Source organism: Pongo pygmaeus, chromosome 3 (genome assembly GCF_028885625.2).
Source record: "Pongo pygmaeus isolate AG05252 chromosome 3, NHGRI_mPonPyg2-v2.0_pri, whole genome shotgun sequence".
In the NCBI taxonomy this organism is placed as follows: domain Eukaryota; kingdom Metazoa; phylum Chordata; class Mammalia; order Primates; family Hominidae; genus Pongo; species Pongo pygmaeus.
This window is the reverse complement of record NC_072376.2, coordinates 157,685,522-157,693,132: the sequence shown is the minus strand read 5'-3', so window position 1 is coordinate 157,693,132 and position 7,611 is coordinate 157,685,522. Positions and strand designations below refer to the sequence as shown.

General features: G+C 36.2%; 1 pseudogene; it reads right to left on the bottom strand.

The window, feature by feature from the left end:
- Window positions 1-506: 506 nt before the first annotated feature.
- On the bottom strand, window positions 507-2,213 carry LOC129035810 (60 kDa heat shock protein, mitochondrial-like; annotated as a pseudogene).
- Window positions 2,214-7,611: the final 5,398 nt, after the last annotated feature.

Genomic DNA, 7,611 nt, shown 5'->3' with positions numbered 1-7,611 from the left:
TTAATTTTATCATAAATCAAGTATATATTTGTTTTTTTAACTTTAAACAAATTTTTGTTACACAAAGATTGTCACATAATTGGATATTTCTCTACTTTGTACACAATTATTCTCATTCTCCACAGAAAGGCTGCTTAACTTCTCATCTGGTGGTGGCAAGCACTAAAATCCTGATTTCAACAGAATAGTAGTAAAAATGCCTCAATGATTTAAGTTGAAAGCAGTACATGGGTACATGGCTCTTTTATCCAGTATCAGGAATGTACAAATGACTTTTTATTCAAAAATACAAAATAAAATATCTGTAGGCATGGACAATGACAGCAGTAAACCACTACATATTTTGTCAACTGAAACCAGTAACTGATGGTTTTAGTGATTTCTTTAACATCAGCCAGCCTTTTCTTCATTTTCTCCAACTGACTTCTCTGAAGTTTTTGGTAAGGAACACTGCCTTGGGTTTCCCGTCGCAGTTCATTAATAAAGGTAAAGCACTGTTCTAGGAGTTAGAACATACCACCTCCCATTCCATCCATTGCACCCATTCCAGGATCCTTCTCTTCTTTAGGAATTTCTGTGACTACAACTTCTGCTGTAGTTAAGAGAGAGGCCACACCAGAAGCATCCAATAAAGCAGTTCTCACAACCTTTGTTGCATCAATAATTCTTTTTTCCACCATATTCACAAAATCTCTGACCATAGCATCATAACCAAGTTCTGAGGAACTTTGCATAATTTTCTCAACTATCAAAGATACTTCAACACCTGCATTCTTAGCAATGGTCATTGCTGGAAATTTGAATGTTCTTTTAATAATTTATTTACCAATGTTTTGATCTTCATTAACTGGAATCAATGAGTCTAAGGCTGGAATGCACCGAACCAGGGCACGACCCCCTCTCAAAACAATGCCTTCTTCAACAGCAGCTCTTGTAGCATTAAGGGCATCTGTAACTCTGTCTTTCTTTTCATTCACTTCAGCATCACTTGTCCCACCAACCTTCAGCATAACTACTCCATCTGAAAGTTTTGCCTGTGTTCATTCAGTTTTTCCTTTTCATATTCACTAGTTGTGACATCTAACTGCTCAATAGTTTCTTGAACACAATTTTCAATTTGAGCCTTGTCACCTTTTCCTTTTAAAAGCATGGCATCCTCTTTGGTCACAATGACCTTTCCAACTTTTCCTAAGTCATGAGGCTGAACGTCCAGATTTAGGGTCAACCCCTCTTCTGCAAACACTGCACCACTAGTAACAATAGCCATATCTTTAAGCTGGTTGTTTCTATTGTCACCAAACCCTGGATCCTTGACTGCCACAACCTGAAGACCAACCTTTAGCCTATTCAAGACGAGTGTACTTAGAGCTTCTCCATTAACGTCTTCAGCAATTATGACCAAGGCTTACAGTAAGCATTGGCAATTTCAAGAGCAGGTACAATGGACTGGACACTAGAAATTTTCTTCTCACTCAGCAGAACATAGGCATCCTGGAATTCACATTTCTGACCTTTTGATGTATTAATTAAGTATGGAGAAATATAGCCTCAATCAAACTTCATGCCTTCAATAATTTCCAATTCATCATTCAGTACTTTTCCCATTATTTACTGTGATGATACCTTTGCTTCCAACCTTTTTCTTTGCATCAGAGATGATATTGCCAATTTCTTTGTCTCCATTTGCAGAAATTGTAGCAACCCGTGCAGTTTCTTCAGGGGTGGTCACAAGTTTAGACTGCTTTTTTAGTTCAGCGATTATAGCACCAACAGCTAACATCACACCTCTCCTGATTTCCACCGGATTAGTACCTTTGCTAATCTTCTCAAAGCCTTCCTTGGCAATAGAGCGTGCCAGTGCAGTAACAGTGGTAGTGCCATCCACAGCCTCTTCATTTGTGTTATTGGCAACATCTTGAACAAGTTTAGCTCCAGTATTTTTATATTTATCCTTTAAGTCAATTGACTTTGCAACAGTCACACCATCTTTTGTTACTTTAGGACTTCCCCAGCTCTGTCTGCTCAATAATCACTGTTCTTCCCTTTGGCCCCATTGTAACGGCTACAGCATGGGCTAAAAGGTCTACACCTTGAAGCATTAAGGCTCAGGCATCTGCACCAAAATTATCTTTGGCATAAGCCTGAGTGAGATGAGGAGCCAGTACCCTGGACACCGGTCTTATCTGGCAAAAGACTGTGGGTAAACGAAGCATTTCTGCGGGGCGGTGGCAGTGTGTGCGCTTGGTGAGGCAGGTCGTTGGCAGTCAGTGAGGGAAGTATATATTTGTTTCTGAGCTATGTCTTTTGTTTCATTGTCCTATTCGCCTAATGACTAATTAAAAGTCCTTTCTTCTACTTTGAACTACATGTTTTATAAAGGCTGGAGTGGTGTGTATTTCTTATTAAATAATGTATTCTTATTTATTATAATAGTGCCTGACACCTTGGTTGGGACTTACTACAGTTTTGATGAACATTGAATTAATAGCCATCCTTCATAAGCAGCTTAAATGATCAAATATTGAATAGAAGTGCTGAAAGTGGGCAACTTTGTCTTTTTCGGATCTTACTGGAAAAGCTTTCAGCTTTTCACCATTGAGGGTGATGTTAGCTGTGGGCTTATCCTATATGTCTTTTATTATATTGAGGTACCTTCCTTCTATACATAACTTATTGACAATTTTTAACATAAAAGGATTATGAATTTTGTCAAATGCTTTTTCTGCATGTACTGAGATGATAATATAATTTTTGTATTTTATTCTGTTAATGTGGTGTATCACATTTATTGAGTTGAGTATGTTGAATAATCCTTGCTAGGATAGGGATAAATCCTACTTGATCAAGAAATATTATTTTTTAAATGTGCTATTGAACTTGGTTTGTTAGTATTCTTTTGAGGATTTTTGCTTCCGTGTTTATCAGGGATATTGGTCTGTAATTTTCTTTTCTTGCAATGTCTTTTCTGGCTTTGGCATCAGGGCGAAGTTGGTCTAATAAAATGTGTTTGGAAGTGTTCCCTCCTTTTCAAGTTTTAAAAGGAGTTTAAGAAGAAATTGTATTAGTTTTTCTTTAAATGTTTGGAAGAATTTGCCATGAGGCTATCTGGTTCTGGGCTTTTCTTTGATGAGTTAGTGATTCAAGCTTTCTACTTGTTATTGGTCTATTGAGATTTTCTATATCTTTATGATTCAGTCTTGGTAGGTTGTATGTTTCTAGGAGTTTATCCGTTTCTTCTAGGTTAGCTAATTTGTTGACACAGAATTATTCATAATAGTTTCTTATGATCCTTTGTATTTCTGTGGTATGAGTTGTAATGTCACCTCTTTCATTTCTGATTTTAATTATTTGAGTCTCTTTCTTAGTATAACTAAGTTTTTAAAAAATCTTGTAGTTTTATAGATTCTTTTTTAGTCTTTATTTCATTTATTTCTGTTCTGACTTTTATTATTTCCTTTCTTCTGCTGACTTTGTGCTTAGTTTTTTTTTTCCTAGTTCCATAACATATAATGTGAGGTTGTTTATTTGAGATCTTTCTTCTTTTTTGATGTAAGTGCTTTTTGCTATAAACTTACCTTTTAAAACTGCTTTGGCTGCATCCCAGAAGTTTTGGGATGTTGTGTTTTTATTTTTGTTTGTGTGAGGATATTCTGAAATTTACCTTTTAATTTCTCATTTGACCCGTTGGTTGTTCCTGATCATGTTTTTAAATTTCTACATATTTTTAAATTTTTGAGATTGTTTATGCTATTGATCTCTAGTTTTATACCATTGTGGTGAAAGAAGATACTTTATATGATTTAAATCTTATTACATTTGTTAAGATTTGTTTTATGACCTAACAAATTATCCTGAAGAATATTTTATGTGCATGTGAGAAGAATGTGCATTATGTTGCTTTTGGATGGAATGTTCTATATATGTCTGTTAGGTTAATTTGGTTTAATGTGTAGTTCAAGTCCAAAGTTTTCTTATTGATTATCTGTCTGAATGATCTGTCTATAGTGAAAGTAAAGTATTGAGGTACCCTACTATTATTGTATTGTAGTCTCTCTCTCCCCTCAGATCATTTAATATTTGCTTTATATATGTAGGTGCTCTGATATTGGGTGTATATATTTATAATTCTTATGTCATTTTGATGAACCGACCCCTTTATCATTATATAATAACCTTCTTTGCCTCTTTTTATCGTTTTTGACTTGATAATATTTTGTCTAAGTATAGCTACTCCTGATCTCTTTTGGTTTCCATTTAGTGGAATATCCTTTTCCATCTCTTCACTTTTAGTCTATTTGTGTCCATAAAGGTGGAGTGAGTTTCTTGTAGGCAGCATATTGTTGGGCCTTGGTCTCTAAAAAATCTATTCAGCCACTCTAAAGCTTCTGATTGAAGAATATAATCCATTTACATTTAAAGTAATTATTTATAGGTAAGGATATACTATATACTACTGCCACTTTGTTATTCTTTTTCTGGTTGTTTTATAGATCTTTTGTTCATTTTTTCCTTTCTTACTGTTTTTGTTCATGGTTTGATTGTGTTGATCTTCTATGGTGGTGTGTTTTGAATACCTATTGTTATATTTTTTGTATCTACTATAGGTTTTTGCTTTGTGGTTACCACTAGGCTTGCATGAAACATCTTATAGTTATAGCAGACTATTTTAAGCTGATAACCACTTAACTTTGCTTACAAAAACTCTACATTTTTACTTCCCCCACTTATATTTAATATTTTTCATGTCATAATTTACATCTTTTTGTAACCTGTATCTCTCTACAAATGATTGTAGCTATAGTTATTTATTTATTTTTTAATTATACTTTAAGTTCTAGAGTACATGTGCACAACTTGCAGGTTTGTTACCTAGGTATACATGTGCCATATTGGTTTGCTGCACCCCTTAAGTCGTCATTTACATTAGGTATTTTTCCTAATGTACCCCTACCCCTATCCCCCATCCCACAACAGGCCCCCATGTGTGATGTTCCCTACCCTGTGTCCAAGTATTCTCATTGTTCAGTTCCCACCTATGAGTGAAAACATGTGGTGTTTGGTTGTCTGTCCTTGTGATAGTTTGCTCAGAATGATGGTTTCCAGCTTCATCCATGTCCCTGCAAAGGACATGAACTCATCCTTTTTTATGGCTGCATAGTATTCCATGGTGTATATGTGCCACATTTTCTTTTTTTTTATTATACTTTAAGTTTTAGGGTACATGTGCACAACGTGCAGGTTAGTTACATATGTATACATGTGCCATGTTGGTGTGCTGTACCCATTAACTCATCATTTAATATTAGGTATATCTCCTAATGCCACCATTTTCTTAATGCAGTCTATCATTGACGGACATTTGGGCTGGTTCCAAGTTTTTGCTGTTGTGAATAGTGCCACAATAAACATACGTGTGCATGTGTCTTTATAGTAGAATGATTTATAATCCTTTGAGTATATACTCAGTAATGGGATTGCTGGGTCAAATGGTATTTCTGGTTCCAGATCCTTGAAGAATTGCCACACTGTCCTCCACAATGGTTGAACTAGTTTACACTTCCACCAACAATGTAAAAGTGTTCCTATTTCTCCACGTCCTCTCCAGCATCTGTTTCCTGACATTTTAATGATCACCATTCTAACTGGTGTGAGATGGTATCTCACTGTGGTTTTGATTTGCATTTCTCTGATGGCCAGTGATGATGAGCATTTTTTCATGTGTCTGTTGGCTGCATAAATGTCTTCTTTTGAGAAGTGTCTGTTCATATCATTTGCCCACTTTTTGATGGGGTTGTTTTTTTTTCTTGTAAATTTGTTTAAGTTCTTTGTAGATTCTGGATATTAGCCCTTTGTCAGATGGGTAGATTGCAAAAATTTTCTCCCATTCTGTAGGTTGCCTGTTCACTCTGATGGTAGTTTCTTTTGCTGTGCAGAAGCTCCTCAGTTTAATTAGATCCCGTTTGTCTATTTTTGGCTTTTATTGCCATTGCTTTTGGTGTTTCATTCATCAAGTCTTTGCCCATGCAAAGACTTGTTATTGTCCTGAATGGTATTGCCTAAGTTTTCTTCTAGGGATTTTATGGTTTTAGGTCTAACATTTAAGTCTTTATTCCATTTTGAATTAATTTTTACATAAGGTGTAAGGAAGGGATCTAGTTTCAGCTTTCTACATATGGCTAGCCAGTTTTCCCAGCACCATTTATTAAATAGGGAATCCTTTCCCCATTTCTTGTTTTTGCCAGGTTTGTCAAAGATCAGATGGCTGTAGATGTGTGGTGTTATTTCTGAGGCCTCTGTTCTGTTACATTGGTCTGTATATCTGTTTTTGTATCAGTACCATGCTGTTTTGGCTACTGTTGCCTTGTAGTATAGTTTGAAGTCAGATAGCATGATGCCTCCAGCTTTGTTCTTTTGGCTTAGGATTGTCTTGGCAATGCAGGCTCTTTTTTGGTTCCATATGAACTTTAAAGTAGTTTTTTCCAATTCTGCGAAGAAAGTCGTTGGTAGCTTGATGGAAATGGCATTGAATCTGTAAATTACCTTGGGTTGTATGGCCATTTTCACGATATTGATTCTTCCTATGCATGAGCATGGAATGTTTTTCCATTTGTTTGTGTCCTCTTTTATTTCGTTGAGCGGTGGTTTGTAGTTCTCCTTGAAGAGGTCCTTCACATCCCTTGTAAGTTGGATTCCTAGGTATTTTATTCTTTTTGTAGCAATTGTGAATGGGAGTTCCCTCATGATTTGGCTCTCTGTTTGTCTGTTATTGGTGTATAGGAATGCTTGTGATTTTTGCACATTGATTTTGTATCCTGAGACTTTGCTGAAGTTGCTTATCGGCTTAAGGAAATTTTGGGCTGAAATGATGGAGTTTTCTAAATATACAATCGTGTCATCTGCAAACAGGGACAATTTGACTTCCTCTTTTCCTAATTGAATACCCTTTATTTCTTTCTCTTGCCTGATTGCCGTGGCCAGAGCTTTCAACACTATGTTGAATAGGAGTGGTGAGAGAAGGCATCCTGTCTTGTGCCAGTTTTCAAAGGGAATGTTTCCAGTTTTTGCCCATTTAGTATGATATTGGCTGTGAGTTTGTCATAAATAGCTCTTATTGTTTTGAGATACCTTCCATCAGTACCTAGTTTATTGAGAGTTTTCAGCATGAAGGTCTGTTGAATTTTGTCAAAGGCCTTTTCTGCATCTATTGAGATAATCACGTGGTTTTTGTCTTTAGTTCTGTTTATGTGATCGATTACGTTTATTGATTTGCGTATGTGGATCTGGTCTTGCATCCCAGGGATGAGGCCGACTTGATCATGGTGGATAAGGTTTTTGATGTGCTGCAGGATTTGGTTTGCCAGTATTTTATTGAGGATTTTTCATTGATGTTCATCAGGGATATTGGTCTAAAATTCTCTTTTCTTGTTGTGTCTCTGCCAGGCTTTGGTATCAGGATGATTCTGGCCTCATAGAATGAGTTAGGGAGGATTCCCTCTTTTTCTATTGATTGGAATAGTTTCAGAAGGAATGGTACCAGCAGCTCCTCTTTGTACCTCTGGTAGAATTCGGCTGTGAATCTGTCTGGTCCTGGACTTTTTTTGGTTGGTAGGC